Source organism: Schistocerca gregaria, chromosome 10 (genome assembly GCF_023897955.1).
Source record: "Schistocerca gregaria isolate iqSchGreg1 chromosome 10, iqSchGreg1.2, whole genome shotgun sequence".
NCBI classification, from domain to species: domain Eukaryota; kingdom Metazoa; phylum Arthropoda; class Insecta; order Orthoptera; family Acrididae; genus Schistocerca; species Schistocerca gregaria.
This window is the reverse complement of record NC_064929.1, coordinates 32,881,774-32,898,826: the sequence shown is the minus strand read 5'-3', so window position 1 is coordinate 32,898,826 and position 17,053 is coordinate 32,881,774.

The window sequence follows — 17,053 nt, the reverse complement described above, 5'->3', positions numbered from 1 at the left end:
GGAGGCATTCTGTAATCTGTGGACTGTCAGATTGTTGATGAAACACAGAAATTGCATCGGGATTGAATACAACAGTCACCATGCGCACTTTTCTCCATGGGAGTAATGTCTCAAACAGTCTACGCTTTGATCGTTCCCTGGGAGACCTGAAGTAGTTTCCGATGCTCATCTGGAGGAATTCTGTAATCTGGGGACTATCAGAGTGTTGATGAAACACAAAAATTGCATCGGGATTGAATACAACAGTCACTATGCGCACTTTCCTCCACGGGAGTAATTCTCAATCAGTCTAGGCTTTGATAGTTCCCTGGAAGACCAGTAGTAGTTTACGATGCACTTCTGGTGGCATTCCGTAATCTGTGGACAATCAGAGTGTTGACAAAACACAGAAATTGCATCGGGATTAATTACATCAGTCACCATTCGCACTTTCCTCCATGGGAGTAATGTCTGAAACAGTCTACGTTTGATCGTTCCCTGGAAAAACAGTAGTAGTTTCCGATGCACATCTGGTGGCATTCTGTAATCTATGGACTATCAGAGTGTTGATGACACATAGAAATTGCAACGGGATTGAATACAACAGTCACATGCGCACTTTCCTCCATGGGAGTAGTGTCTCAAACAGTCTACGCGTTGAGTCCCCTGGAAGACCAGTAGCAATTTCCGATGCACATCTGTAGGCATTCTGCAATCTGTGGACTATCAGAGTGTTGATGAAACACAGAAATTGCATCGGGATTGAATACAACAGTCACCATGCGCACTTTCCTCCATGAGATTAATGTCCCTAACAGTCTACGCTTTGATCGTTCCCTGGAAGACCAGTAGTAGTTTCCGATGCACATCTGGAGGCATTCTGTAATCTGTGGACTATCAGAGTGTTTATGAAACACTAAAATTGCATCGGGATTGAGTACAATAGTCACCATGGGCACTTTCCTCCATGGGAGTAATGTCTCAAACAGTCTACCTTTTGATCGTTCCCTGGAAGTCCAGTAGTAGTTTCCGAAGCACACCTGGAGGCATTCTGTAATCTGTGGACTATTAGAGTGTTGATGAAACACAGAAATTGCATCGGGATTGATTACAAAAGTCAACATGTGTACTTTCCTCCATGGGAGTAATGTCTCACAAAGTTTACGCTTTGATCGTTCCCTAGAAGACCAGTAGTAGTTTACGATGCACATCTGGTGGCATTCTGTAATCTGTGGACTATCAGAGTGTTGATGAAACACAGAAATTGCATCGGGATTGAATACAACAGTCACCATGCGCACTTTCCTTCACGGGAAGTATGTCTCAAACAGTCTACGTTTGATCGTTCCCTGGAAGGCCAGTAGTAGTTTTCGATGCACATCTGGTGGCATTCTGTAATCTGTGGACTATCAGAGTGTTGATGAAACACAGAAATTGCATCGGGATTGAATACAACAGTCACCATGCGCACTTTCCTCCATGAGATTAATGTCCCTAACAGTCTACGCTTTGATCGTTCCCTGGGAGACCTGTAGTAGTTTCCGATGCACATCTGGAGGCATTCTGTAATCTGTGGACTATCAGAGTGTTGATGAAACACAGAAATTGCATCGGGATTGAATACAACAGTCACCATGAGCACTTTCCTCAATGGCAGTAATGTCTCTAACAGTCTACGCTTTGATCGTACCCTGGAAGACCAGTAGTAGTTTAAGATGCACATCTGGAGGCATTCTGTAATCTGTGGACAATCAGAGTGTTGATGGAACACTAAAATTGCATCCGGATTGAGTACAATAGTCACTATGCGCACTTTCCTCCATGGGAGTAATGTCTCAAACAGTCTACGCTTTGATTGTTCCCCGGAATTCCAGTAGCAGTTTCCGATGCACAACTGGAGGCATTCTGCAACCTGTGGACTATGAGACTGTTGATGAAGCACAGAAATTGCATCGGAATTGAATACAACAGTCACGATGCGCACTTTCCTCCATGGGAGTAATGTCTCAAACAGTCTACGCTTTGATCGTTCCCTGGAAGACCTGTAGTAGTTTCAGATGAACATCTGGAGGCATTCTGTAATCTGTGGACTGTCAGATTGTTGATGAAACACAGAAATTGCATCGGGATTGAATACAACAGTCACCATGCGCACTTTTCCCCATGGGAGTAATGTCTCAAACAGTCTACGCTTTGATCGTTCCCTGGGAGACCTGAAGTAGTTTCCGATGCTCATCTGGAGGAATTCTGTAATCTGGGGACTATCAGAGTGTTGATGAAACACAAAAATTGCATCGGGATTGAATACAACAGTCACTATGCGCACTTTCCTCCACGGGAGTAATTCTCAAACAGTCTAGGCTTTGATAGTTCCCTGGAAGACCAGTAGTAGTTTACGATGCACTTCTGGTGGCATTCTGTAATCTGTGGACAATCAGAGTGTTGACGAAACACAGAAATTGCATCGGGATTAATTACATCAGTCACCATTCGCACTTTCCTCCATGGGAGTAATGTCTGAAACAGTCTACGTTTGATCGTTCCCTGGAAAAACAGTAGTAGTTTCCGATGCACATCTGGTGGCATTCTGTAATCTATGGACTATCAGAGTGTTGATGACACATAGAAATTGCATCGGGATTGAATACAACAGTCACATGCGCACTTTCCTCCATGGGAGTAATGTCTCAAACAGTCTACGCGTTGAGTCCCCTGGAAGACCAGTAGCAATTTCCGATGCACATCTGTAGGCATTCTGCAATCTGTGGACTATCAGAGTGTTGATGAATCACAGAAATTGCATCGGGATTGAATACAACAGTCACAATGCGCACTTTCCTCCATGAGATTAATGTCCCTAACAGTCTACGCTTTGATCGTTCCCTGGAAGACCAGTAGTAGTTTCCGATGCACATCTGGAGGCATTCTGTAATCTGTGGACTATCAGAGTGTTTATGAAACACTAAATTTGCATCGGGATTGAGTACAATAGTCACCATGGGCACTTTCCTCCATGGGAGTAATGTCTCAAACAGTCTACCTTTTGATCGTTCCCTGGAAGTCCAGTAGTAGTTTCCGAAGCACACCTGGAGGCATTCTGTAATCTGTGGACTATCAGAGTGTTGATGAAACACAGAAATTGCATCGGGATTGATTACAAAAGTCAACATGTGTACTTTTCTCCATGGGAGTAATGTCTCACAACGTTTACGCTTTGATCGTTCCCTGGAAGACCAGTAGTAGTTTACGATGCACATCTGGTGGCATTCTGTAATCTGTGGACTATCAGAGTGTTGATGAAACACAGAAATTGCATCGGGATTGAATACAACAGTCACCATGAGCACTTTCCTTCACGGGAAGTATGTCTCAAACAGTCTACGTTTGATCGTTCCCTGGAAGGCCAGTAGTAGTTTTCGATGCACATCTGGTGGCATTTTGTAATCTGTGGACTATCAGAGTGTTGATGAAACATAGAAATTGCATCGGGATTGAATAGAACAGTCACCATGGGCACTTTCCTCCATGGGAGTAATGTCTCAAACTGTCTACGATTTGATCGTTCCCTGGAAGACCAGTAGTAGTTTCCGATGCACATCTGGTGACATTCTGTTAGCTGTGGACTATCAGAGTGTTGATGAAACACAGTGATTGCATCGGGATTGAATACAACAGTCACCATGCGCACTTTCCTCCATGAGATTAATTTCCCTAACAGTCAACGCTTTGATCGTTCCCTGGGAGACCTGTAGTAGTTTCCGATGCACATCTGGAGGCATTCTGTAATCTGTGGACTATCAGAGTGTTGATGAAACACAGAAATTGCATCGGGATTGAATACAACAGTCACCATGAGCACTTTCCTCAATGGCAGTAATGTCTCAAACAGTCTACGCTTTGATCGTTCCCTGGGAGACCTGAAGTAGTTTCCGATGCTCATCTGGAGGAATTCTGTAATCTGGGGACTATCAGAGTGTTGATGAAACACAAAAATTGCATCGGGATTGAATACAACAGTCACTATGCGCACTTTCCTCCACGGGAGTAATTCTCAATCAGTCTAGGCTTTGATAGTTCCCTGGAAGACCAGTAGTAGTTTACGATGCACTTCTGGTGGCATTCCGTAATCTGTGGACAATCAGAGTGTTGACAAAACACAGAAATTGCATCGGGATTAATTACATCAGTCACCATTCGCACTTTCCTCCATGGGAGTAATGTCTGAAACAGTCTACGTTTGATCGTTCCCTGGAAAAACAGTAGTAGTTTCCGATGCACATCTGGTGGCATTCTGTAATCTATGGACTATCAGAGTGTTGATGACACATAGAAATTGCAACGGGATTGAATACAACAGTCACATGCGCACTTTCCTCCATGGGAGTAGTGTCTCAAACAGTCTACGCGTTGAGTCCCCTGGAAGACCAGTAGCAATTTCCGATGCACATCTGTAGGCATTCTGCAATCTGTGGACTATCAGAGTGTTGATGAAACACAGAAATTGCATCGGGATTGAATACAACAGTCACCATGCGCACTTTCCTCCATGAGATTAATGTCCCTAACAGTCTACGCTTTGATCGTTCCCTGGAAGACCAGTAGTAGTTTCCGATGCACATCTGGAGGCATTCTGTAATCTGTGGACTATCAGAGTGTTTATGAAACACTAAAATTGCATCGGGATTGAGTACAATAGTCACCATGGGCACTTTCCTCCATGGGAGTAATGTCTCAAACAGTCTACCTTTTGATCGTTCCCTGGAAGTCCAGTAGTAGTTTCCGAAGCACACCTGGAGGCATTCTGTAATCTGTGGACTATTAGAGTGTTGATGAAACACAGAAATTGCATCGGGATTGATTACAAAAGTCAACATGTGTACTTTCCTCCATGGGAGTAATGTCTCACAAAGTTTACGCTTTGATCGTTCCCTAGAAGACCAGTAGTAGTTTACGATGCACATCTGGTGGCATTCTGTAATCTGTGGACTATCAGAGTGTTGATGAAACACAGAAATTGCATCGGGATTGAATACAACAGTCACCATGCGCACTTTCCTTCACGGGAAGTATGTCTCAAACAGTCTACGTTTGATCGTTCCCTGGAAGGCCAGTAGTAGTTTTCGATGCACATCTGGTGGCATTCTGTAATCTGTGGACTATCAGAGTGTTGATGAAACATAGAAATTGCATCGGGATTGAATAGAACAGTCACCATGGGCACTTTCCTCCATGGGAGTAATGTCTCAAACTGTCTACGATTTGATCGTTCCCTGGAAGACCAGTAGTAGTTTCCGATGCACATCTGGTGACATTCTGTTAGCTGTGGACTCTCAGAGTGTTGATGAAACACAGTGATTGCATCGGGATTGAATACAACTGTCACCATGCGCACTTTCCACCATGGGAGTAATGTCTCAAAGAGTTTACGCTTTGATCGCTCCCTGGAAGACCAGTAGTAGTTTCCGATGCACATCTGGAGGCATTCTGTAATCTGTGGACTATAAGAGTGTTGATGAAACACAGGAATTGCATCGGAATTGAATACAACAGTCACCATGCGCACTTTCCTCCATGGGAGTAATGTCTCAAACAGTCTACCTTTTGATCGTTACCTGGAAGTCCAGTAGTAGTTTCCGAAGCACACCTGGAGGCATTCTGTAATCTGTGGACTATCAGAGTGTTGATGAAACACAGAAATTGCATCGGGATTGAATACAAGAGTAACCATGCGCACTTTCCTCCACCGGACTAGTGTCTCATACAGTCTACGCTTTGATCGTTCCCTGGAAGCCCAGATGTAGTTTCCGATGCACATCTGGAGGCATTCTGCAATCTGTGGACTATCAGACTGTTGATGAAACAGAGGAATTGCATCGGAATTTAATACAACAGTCAACATGCGCACTTTCCTCCATGGGAGTAATGTCTCACAAAGATTACGCTTTGATCGTTCCCTGGAAGACCAGTAGTAGTTTCCGATGCACATCTGGTGACATTCTGTAATCTGTGGGCTATCAGAGTGTTGATGAAACACAGAAATTGCATCGGGATTGAATACAACAGTCACCATGCGCACTTTCCTTCACGGGAGGTATGTCTCAAACAGTCTACGTTTCATCGATCCCTGGAAGACCAGTAGTAGTTTCCGATGCACATCTGAAGGCATTCTGTAATCTGTGGACTATCAGAGTGTTGATGAAACACAGAAATTGCATCGGGATTGAATACATCAGACACCATGAGCACTTTCCTTAATGGCAGTATTGGCCCTGACAGTCTACGTTTTGATCGTACCCTGGAAGACCAGTAGATGTTTAAGATGCACATCTGGAGGCATTCTCTAATCTGTGGACTATCAGAGTGTTGATGGAACACTAAAATTGCATCGGGATTGAGTACAATATTCACTATGCGCACTTTCCTGCATGGGAGTAATGTCTCAAACAGTCCACGCTTTGATTGTTCCCTGGAATTCCAGTAGTAGTTTCCGATGCACACCTGGAGGCATTCTGCAATCTGTGGACTATCAGACTGTTGATGAAACACAGAAATTGCATCGGAATTGAATACAACAGTCACCATGCGCACTTTCCTCCATGGGAGTAATGTCTCAAACAGTCTACGTTTTGATCGTTCCCTGGAAGACCTGTAGTAGTTTCCGATGAACATCTGGAGGCATTCTGTAATCTGTGGACTGTCAGATTGCTGATGAAACACAGAAATTGCATCGGTATTGAATACAACAGTCACCATGCGCACTTTTCTCCATGGGAGTAATGTCTCAAACGGTCTACGCTTTGATCGTTCCCTGGAAGACCAGTAGTAGATTACATTGCACATCTGGTGGCTTTCTGTAATCTGTGGACTATCAGAGTGGTTATGAAACACTAAAATTGCATCGGGATTGAATTCAACAGTCACTATGCGCACCTTCCTCCACGGGAGTAATTCTCAAACAGTCTAGGCTTTGATAGTTCCCTGTAAGACCAGTAGTAGATTACATTGCACGTCTGGTGGCATTCTGTAATCTGTGGACTATCAGAGTGTTGATGAAACACAGAAATTGCATCGGCATTGAATACAACAGTCACCATGCGCAATTTCCTCCACCGGAGGTATGTCTCAAACAGTCTACGCTATGATCGATCCCTGGAAGACCAGTAGTAGTTTCCGATGCACATCTGGTGGCATTCTGTAATCTGTGGACAATCAGAGTGTTGACGAAACACAGAAATTGCATCGGGATTGATTACATCAGTCACCATTCGCACTTTCCTCCATGGGAGTAATGTCTGAAACAGTCTACGTTTGATTGTTCCCTGGAAGACCAGTATTAGTTTCCGATGCACATCTGGTGGCATTCTGTAATCTATGGACTATCAGTGTGTTGATGACACATAGAAATTGCATCGGGATTGAATACAACAGTCACATACGCACTTTCCTCCATGGGAATAATGTCTCAAACAGTCTACGCTTTGATAGTCCCCTGGAAGACCAGTAGTAGTTTCCGATGCACATCTGGAGGCATTCTGCAATCTGTGGACTATCAAAGTGTTGATGAAACACAGAAATTGCATCGGGATTGAATACAACAGTCACCATGCGCACTTACCTCCATGAGATTAATGTCCCTAACAGTCTACGCTTTGATCGTTCCCTGGAAGACCATTAGTAGTTTCCGATGCACATCTGGAGGCATTCTGTAATCTGTGGACTATCAGAGTGTTGATGAAACACAGAAATTGCATCGGGATTGAATACATCAGACACCATGAGCACTTTCCTTAATGGCAGTATTGGCCCTGACAGTCTACGTTTTGATCGTACCCTGGAAGACCAGTAGATGTTTAAGATGCACATCTGGAGGCATTCTCTAATCTGTGGACTATCAGAGTGTTGATGGAACACTAAAATTGCATCGGGATTGAGTACAATATTCACTATGCGCACTTTCCTGCATGGGAGTAATGTCTCAAACAGTCCACGCTTTGATTGTTCCCTGGAATTCCAGTAGTAGTTTCCGATGCACACCTGGAGGCATTCTGCAATCTGTGGACTATCAGACTGTTGATGAAACACAGAAATTGCATCGGAATTGAATACAACAGTCACCATGCGCACTTTCCTCCATGGGAGTAATGTCTCAAACAGTCTACGTTTTGATCGTTCCCTGGAAGACCTGTAGTAGTTTCCGATGAACATCTGGAGGCATTCTGTAATCTGTGGACTGTCAGATTGTTGATGAAACACAGAAATTGCATCGGTATTGAATACAACAGTCACCATGCGCACTTTTCTCCATGGGAGTAATGTCTCAAACAGTCTACGCTTTGATCGTTCCCTGGAAGACCAGTAGTAGATTACATTGCACATCTGGTGGCATTCTGTAATCTGTGGACTATCAGAGTGTTTATGAAACACTAAAATTGCATCGGGATTGAATACAACAGTCACTATGCGCACCTTCCTCCACGGGAGTAATTCTCAAACAGTCTAGGCTTTGATAGTTCCCTGTAAGACCAGTAGTAGATTACATTGCACATCTGGTGGCATTCTGTAATCTGTGGACTATCAGAGTGTTGATGAAACACAGAAATTGCATCGGCATTGAATACAACAGTCACCATGCGCAATTTCCTCCACCGGAGGTATGTCTCAAACAGTCTACGCTATGATCGATCCCTGGAAGACCAGTAGTAGTTTCCGATGCACATCTGGTGGCATTCTGTAATCTGTGGACAATCAGAGTGTTGACGAAACACAGAAATTGCATCGGGATTGATTACATCAGTCACCATTCGCACTTTCCTCCATGGGAGTAATGTCTGAAACAGTCTACGTTTGATTGTTCCCTGGAAGACCAGTATTAGTTTCCGATGCACATCTGGTGGCATTCTGTAATCTATGGACTATCAGTGTGTTGATGACACATAGAAATTGCATCGGGATTGAATACAACAGTCACATGCGCACTTTCCTCCATGGGAGTAATGTCTCAAACAGGCTACGCTTTGATAGTCCCCTGGAAGACCAGTAGTAGTTTCCGATGCACATCTGGAGGCATTCTGCAATCTGTGGACTATCAAAGTGTTGATGAAACACTGAAATTGCATCGGGATTGAATACAACAGTCACCATGCGCACTTACCTCCATGAGATTAATGTCCCTAACAGTCTACGCTTTGATCGTTCCCTGGAAGACCATTAGTAGTTTCCGATGTACATCTGGAGGCATTCTGAAATCATTGGACTAACTGAGAGTTGATGAAACACAGAAATTAGATCGGGATTGATTACAACAGTCAACATGCGCACTTTCCTCCATGGGAGTAACGTCTCACAAAGTTTACGCTTTGATCGTTCCCTGGAAGACCAGTAGTAGTTTACGATGCACATCTGGTGGCATTCTGTAATCTGTGGACTATCAGAGTGTTGATGAAACACAGAAATTGCATCGGGATTGAATACAACAGTCACCATGCGCACTTTCCTCCACCGGAGGTATGTCTCAAACGGTCTACGCTTTGATCGATCCCTGGAAGACCAGTAGTAGTTTCCGATGCACATCTGGTGGAAGTCTGTAATCTGTGGACAATCAGAGTGTTGACGAAACACAGAAATTGCATCGGGATTGATTACATCAGTCACCATTCGCACTTTCCTCCATGGGAGTAATGTCTAAAACAGTCTACGTTTGATCGTTCCCTGGAAGACCAGTAGTAGTTTCCGATGCACATCTGGTGGCATTCTGTAATCTATGGACTATCAGAGTGTTGATGACACATAGAAATTGCATCGGGATTGAATACAACAGTCACATGCGCACTTTCCTATATGGGAGTAATGTCTCAAACAGTCTACGCTTTGAGTCACCTGGAAGACCAGTAGTAGTTTCCGATGCACTTCTGGAGGCATAATGCAATCTGTGGACTATCAGAGTGTTGATGAAACACAGAAATTGCATCGGGATTGAATACAACAGTCACCATGCGCACTTTCCTCCATGAGATTAATGTCCCTAACAGTCTACGCTTTGATCGTTCCCTGGAAGACCAGTAGTAGTTTACGATGCACATCTGGAGGCATTCTGTAATCTGTGGACTATCAGAGTGTTTATGAAACACTAAAATTGCATCGGGATTGAGTACAATAGTCACCATGGGCACTTTCCTCCATGGGAGTAATGTCTCAAACAGTCTACCTTTTGATCCTTCCCTGGAAGTCCAGTAGTAAATTCCGATGCACACCTGGAGGCATTCTGTAATCTGTGGACTATCAGAGTATTGATGAAACACAGAAATTGCATCGGGATTGATTACAAAAGTCAACATGTGTTCTTTCCTCCATGGGAGTAATGTCTCACTAAGTTTACGCTTTGATCGTTCCCTGGAAGACCAGTAGTAGTTTACGATGCACATCTGGTGACATTCTGTTAGCTGTGGACTATCAGAGTGTTGATGAAACACAGAGGTTGCATCGGGATCGAATACAACAGTCACCATGCGCACTTTCCACCATGGGAGTAATATCTCAAAGAGTTTACGCTTTGATTGCTCCCTGGAAGACCAGTAGTAGTTTCCGATGCACATCTGGAGGCATTCTGTAATCTGTGGACTATAAGAGTGTTGAAGAAACACAGAAATTGCATCGTAATTGAATACAACAGTCACCATGCGATCTTTCCTCCATGGGAGTAATGTCTCAAACAGTCTACGCCTTGATCCTTCACTGGAATTCCAGTAGTAGTTTCCGATGCACTCCTGGAGGCATTCTGCAATCTGTGGACTATCAGACTGTTGCTGAAACACAGGAATTGAATCGGAATTGAATTCAACAGTCACCATGCGCACTTTCCTCCATGGGAGTAATGTCTCAAACAGTCTACGCTTTGATAGTTCCCTGGAAGACCTGTAGTAGTTTCCGATGAACATCTGGAGGCATTCTGTAAGCTGTGGACTATCAGATTGTTGATGAAACACATAAATTGCATCGGGATTGAATACAACAGTCACCATGCGCACTCTTCTCCATGGGAGTAATGTCTCAAACAGTCTACGCTTTGATCGTTCCCTGGAAGACCTGAAGTAGTTTCCGATGCTCATCTGGAGGAATTCTGTAATCTGTGGACTATCAGAGTGTTGATGAAACACAAAAATTGCATCGGGATTGAATACAACTGTCACTATGCGCACTTTCCTCCATGGGAGTAAGGTCTCAAACAGTCTACATTTTGATCGTTCCCTGGAAGTCCAGTAGTAGTTTCCGAGGCACACCTGGAGGCATTCTGTAATCTGTGGACTATCAGAGTGTTGATGAAACACAGAAATTGCATCGGGATGGAATACAAGAGTAACCATGCGCACTTTCCTCCACGGGAGTAGTGTCTCATACAGTCTACGCTTTGATCGTTCCCTGGAAGCCCAGAAGTAGTTGCCGATGCACATCTGGCGGCATTCTGTAATCTGTAGACTATCAGAGTGTTGATAAAACATAGAAATTGCATCGGGATTGAATACAGCAGTCACCATGCGCACTTTCCTCCATGGGAGTAATATCTCAAACAGTCTACGCTTTGAACGTTCCCTGGAAGACCAGTAGTAGTTTCCGATGCACATCTGGTGACATTCTGTAATCTGTGGACTATCAGAGTGTTGATGAAATACAGAAATTGCATCGTGATTGAATACAACAGTCACCATGCGCACTTTCCTCCATGGGAGTAATGTCTCAAACAGTCTACGCTTTGATCGATCCGTGGAAGACCAGTAGTAGTTTCCGATGCACATCTGGTGGCATTCTGTACTCTGTGGACAATCAGAGTGTTGATGAAACACAGAAATTGCATCGGGATTGATTACATCAGTCACCATTCGCACTTTCCTCCATGGGAGTAATGTCTGAAACAGTCTACGTTTGATTGTACCCTGGAAGACCAGTAGTAGTTTCCGATGCACATCTGGTGGCATTCTGTAATCTATGGACTATCAGACAACAGTCACCATGCGCACTTTCCTCCACGGGAGGTATGTGTCAAACAGTATACGCTTTGATCGATCCCTGGAAGACCAGTAGTAGTTTCCGATGCACATCTAGAGGCATTCTGTAATCTGTGGACTATCAAAGTGTTGATGAAACACAGAAATTGCATCGGGATTGAATACAACAGTCACCATGCGCACTTTCCTCCATGAGATTAATGTCCCTAACAGTCTATGCTTTGATCATTCCCTGGAAGACCAGTAGTAGTTTCCGATGCACATCTGGAGGCATTCTGTAATCTGTGGACTATCAGAGTGTTTATGAAACACTAAAATTGCATCGGGATTGAGTACAATAGTCATTATTCGCACTTTCCTCCATGGGAGTAATGTCTCAAACAGTCTACCTTTTGATCGTTCCCTGGAAGTCCAGTAGTAGTTTCCGAAGCACACCTGGAGGCATTCTGTAATCTGTGGACTATCAGAGTGTTGATGAAACACAGAAATTGCATCGGGATTGAATACAAGAGTAACCATGCGCACTTTCCTCCATGGGAGTAGTGTCTCATACAGTCTACGCTTTGATCGTTCCCTGGAAGCCCAGAAGTAGTTTCCGATGCACATCTGGAGGCGTTCTGTAATCTGTGGACTATCTGAGTGTTGATGAAACACAGAAATTGCATCGGGATTGAATATAACAGTCACCATGCGCACTTTCCTTCACGAGAGGCATGTCTCATACAGTCTACGTTTGATCGTACCCAGGAAGACCAGTAGTAGTTTGCGATGCACATCTGGAGGCATTCTGTAATCTGTGGACTATCTGAGTGTTAATGAAACACCGAAATTGCATCGGGATGGAATACAACAGTCACCATGCGCACTTTTCTCCATGGGAGTAATGTCTCAAACAGTCTACGCTTTGATCGTTCCCTGGAAGACAAGTAGTAGTTTCCGATGCACATCTGGAGGCATTCTGTAATCTGTGGACTATAAGAGTGTTGAAGAAACACAGAAATTGCATCGTAATTGAATACAACAGTCACCATGCGATCTTTCCTCCATGGGAGTAATGTCTCAAACAGTCTACGCCTTGATCCTTCCCTGGAATTCCAGTAGTAGTTTCCGATGCACTCCTGGAGGCATTCTGCAATCTGTGGACTATCAGACTGTTGCTGAAACACAGGAATTGCATCGGAATTGAATTCAACAGTCACCATGCGCACTTTCCTCCATGGGAGTAATGTCTCAAACAGTCTACGCTTTGATAGTTCCCTGGAAGACCTGTAGTAGTTTCCGATGAACATCTGGAGGCATTCTGTAAGCTGTGGACTATCAGATTGTTGATGAAACACATAAATTGCATCGGGATTGAATACAACAGTCACCATGCGCACTCTTCTCCATGGGAGTAATGTCTCAAACAGTCTACGCTTTGATCGTTCCCTGGAAGACCTGAAGTAGTTTCCGATGCTCATCTGGAGGAATTCTGTAATCTGTGGACTATCAGAGTGTTGATGAAACACAAAAATTGCATCGGGATTGAATACAACTGTCACTATGCGCACTTTCCTCCATGGGAGTAAGGTCTCAAACAGTCTACATTTTGATCGTTCCCTGGAAGTCCAGTAGTAGTTTCCGAGGCACACCTGGAGGCATTCTGTAATCTGTGGACTATCAGAGTGTTGATGAAACACAGAAATTGCATCGGGATGGAATACAAGAGTAACCATGCGCACTTTCCTCCACGGGAGTAGTGTCTCATACAGTCTACGCTTTGATCGTTCCCTGGAAGCCCAGAAGTAGTTGCCGATGCACATCTGGCGGCATTCTGCAATCTGTAGACTATCAGAGTGTTGATAAAACATAGAAATTGCATCGGGATTGAATACAGCAGTCACCATGCGCACTTTCCTCCATGGGAGTAATATCTCAAACAGTCTACGCTTTGAACGTTCCCTGGAAGACCAGTAGTAGTTTCCGATGCACATCTGGTGACATTCTGTAATCTGTGGACTATCAGAGTGTTGATGAAATACAGAAATTGCATCGTGATTGAATACAACAGTCACCATGCGCACTTTCCTCCATGGGAGTAATGTCTCAAACAGTCTACGCTTTGATCGATCCGTGGAAGACCAGTAGTAGTTTCCGATGCACATCTGGTGGCATTCTGTACTCTGTGGACAATCAGAGTGTTGATGAAACACAGAAATTGCATCGGGATTGATTACATCAGTCACCATTCGCACTTTCCTCCATGGGAGTAATGTCTGAAACAGTCTACGTTTGATTGTACCCTGGAAGACCAGTAGTAGTTTCCGATGCACATCTGGTGGCATTCTGTAATCTATGGACTATCAGACAACAGTCACCATGCGCACTTTCCTCCACGGGAGGTATGTGTCAAACAGTATACGCTTTGATCGATCCCTGGAAGACCAGTAGTAGTTTCCGATGCACATCTAGAGGCATTCTGTAATCTGTGGACTATCAGAGTGTTGATGAAACACAGAAATTGCATCGGGATTGAATACAACAGTCACCATGCGCACTTTCCTCCATGAGATTAATGTCCCTAACAGTCTATGCTTTGATCATTCCCTGGAAGACCAGTAGTAGTTTCCGATGCACATCTGGAGGCATTCTGTAATCTGTGGACTATCAGAGTGTTTATGAAACACTAAAATTGCATCGGGATTGAGTACAATAGTCATTATTCGCACTTTCCTCCATGGGAGTAATGTCTCAAACAGTCTACCTTTTGATCGTTCCCTGGAAGTCCAGTAGTAGTTTCCGAAGCACACCTGGAGGCATTCTGTAATCTGTGGACTATCAGAGTGTTGATGAAACACAGAAATTGCATCGGGATTGAATACAAGAGTAACCATGCGCACTTTCCTCCATGGGAGTAGTGTCTCATACAGTCTACGCTTTGATCGTTCCCTGGAAGCCCAGAAGTAGTTTCCGATGCACATCTGGAGGCGTTCTGTAATCTGTGGACTATCTGAGTGTTGATGAAACACAGAAATTGCATCGGGATTGAATATAACAGTCACCATGCGCACTTTCCTTCACGAGAGGTATGTCTCATACAGTCTACGTTTGATCGTACCCAGGAAGACCAGTAGTAGTTTGCGATGCACATCTGGAGGCATTCTGTAATCTGTGGACTATCTGAGTGTTAATGAAACACCGAAATTGCATCGGGATGGAATACAACAGTCACCATGCGCACTTTTCTCCATGGGAGTAATGTCTCAAACAGTCTACGCTTTGATCGTTCCCTGGAAGACAAGTAGTAGTTTCCGATGCACATCTGGAGGCATCCTGAAATCTGTGGACTAACTGAGTGTTGATGAAACCCAGAAATTGCATCGGGATAGAATACAACAGTCACCATAAGCACTATCCACCATGGGAGTAATGTCTCAAACAGTCTACGCTTTGATCGTTCCCTGGAAGACCTGAAGTAGTTTCCGATGCACATCTGGAGGCATTCAGTAATCTGTGGACTATCAGACTGTTGATAAAACACCGAAATTACACCGGGATTGAAACAACAGTCACCATGCGCACTTTCCTCCATGGGAGTAGTGTCTCAAACAGTCTACGCTTTTATCGTTCCCTGGAAGACCAGTAGTACTTTCCGATGCACGTCTGGTGGCATTCTGTAATCTGTGGACAATCCGAGTGTTGATGAAACTCAGAAATTGCATCGGGATTGAATACAACAGTCACCATGCGCACTTTCCTCCATGGGAGTAGTGTCTCAAACAGTCTACTCTTTGATATTTCCCTGGAAGACCAGTGGTAGTTTCCGATGCACATCTGGAGGCATTCTGTAATCTGTGGACTATCAGACTGTTGATAAAACACCGAAATTACACCGGGATTGAATACAACAGTCACCATGCGCACTTTCCTCCATGGGACTAATGTCTCAAACAGTCTACGCATTGATCGATCCTTGGAAGACCAGTAGTAGTTTCCGATGCACATCTGGTGGCATTCTGTAATCTGTGGTCTATCAGAGTGTTGATGAAACACAGAAATTTCATCGGGATTGAATACAACAGTCACCATGCGCACTTTTCTCCATGGGAGTAGTGTCTCATACAGGCTACGCTATGATCGTTCCCTGGAAGACCAGTAGTAGTTTCCGATGCACATCTGGAGGCATTCTGTAATCTGTGGCCTATCAGAGTGTTGATGAAACACAGAAATTGCATCGGGATTGAATACAACAGTCACTATGCGCACTTTCCTCCACGGGAGTAATGTCTCATACAGTCTACGCTTTGATCGTTCCCTGGGAGACCAGTAGTAGTTTCCGAAGCACATCTGGTGGCATTCTGTAATCTGTGGACTATCAGAGTGTTGATGAAACACAGAAATTGCATCGGGATTGAATACAACAGTCACCATCCGCACTTTCCTCCATGGGAGTAATGTCTCAAACCGTCTACGCTTTGATCGTTCCCTGGAAGACAAGTAGTAGTTTCCGATGCACATCTGGAGGCATTCTGAAATCTGTGGACTAACTGAGTGTTGATGAAACACAGAAATCGCATCGGGATAGAATACAACAGTCACCATAAGCACTTTCCTACGTGGGAGTAATGTCTCAAACAGTCTACGCTTTGATCGTTCCCTGGAAGACCAGAAGTAGTTTCCGATGCACATCTGGAGGCATTCAGTAATCTGTGGACTATCAGAGTTTTGATGAAACTCAGAAATAGCATCGGGATTGAATACAACAATCACCATGCCCACTTTCCTCCATGGGAGTAGTGTCTCAAACAGTCTACGCTTTGATCGTTCCCTGGAAGACCACTAGTAGTTTCCGATGCACGTCTGGTGGCATTCTGTATTCTGTGGACAGTCCGGGTGTTGATGAAGCTCAGAAATTGCATCGCGATTGAATACAACAGTCACCATGCGCACTTTCCTCCATGGGAGTAGTGTCTCAAACAGTCTACTCTTTGTTCTTTCCCTGGAAGACCAGTGGTAGTTTCCGATGCACATCTGGAGGCATTCTGTAAGTTGTGGACCATCACACTGTTGATGAAACATAAATTACATCGGGATTG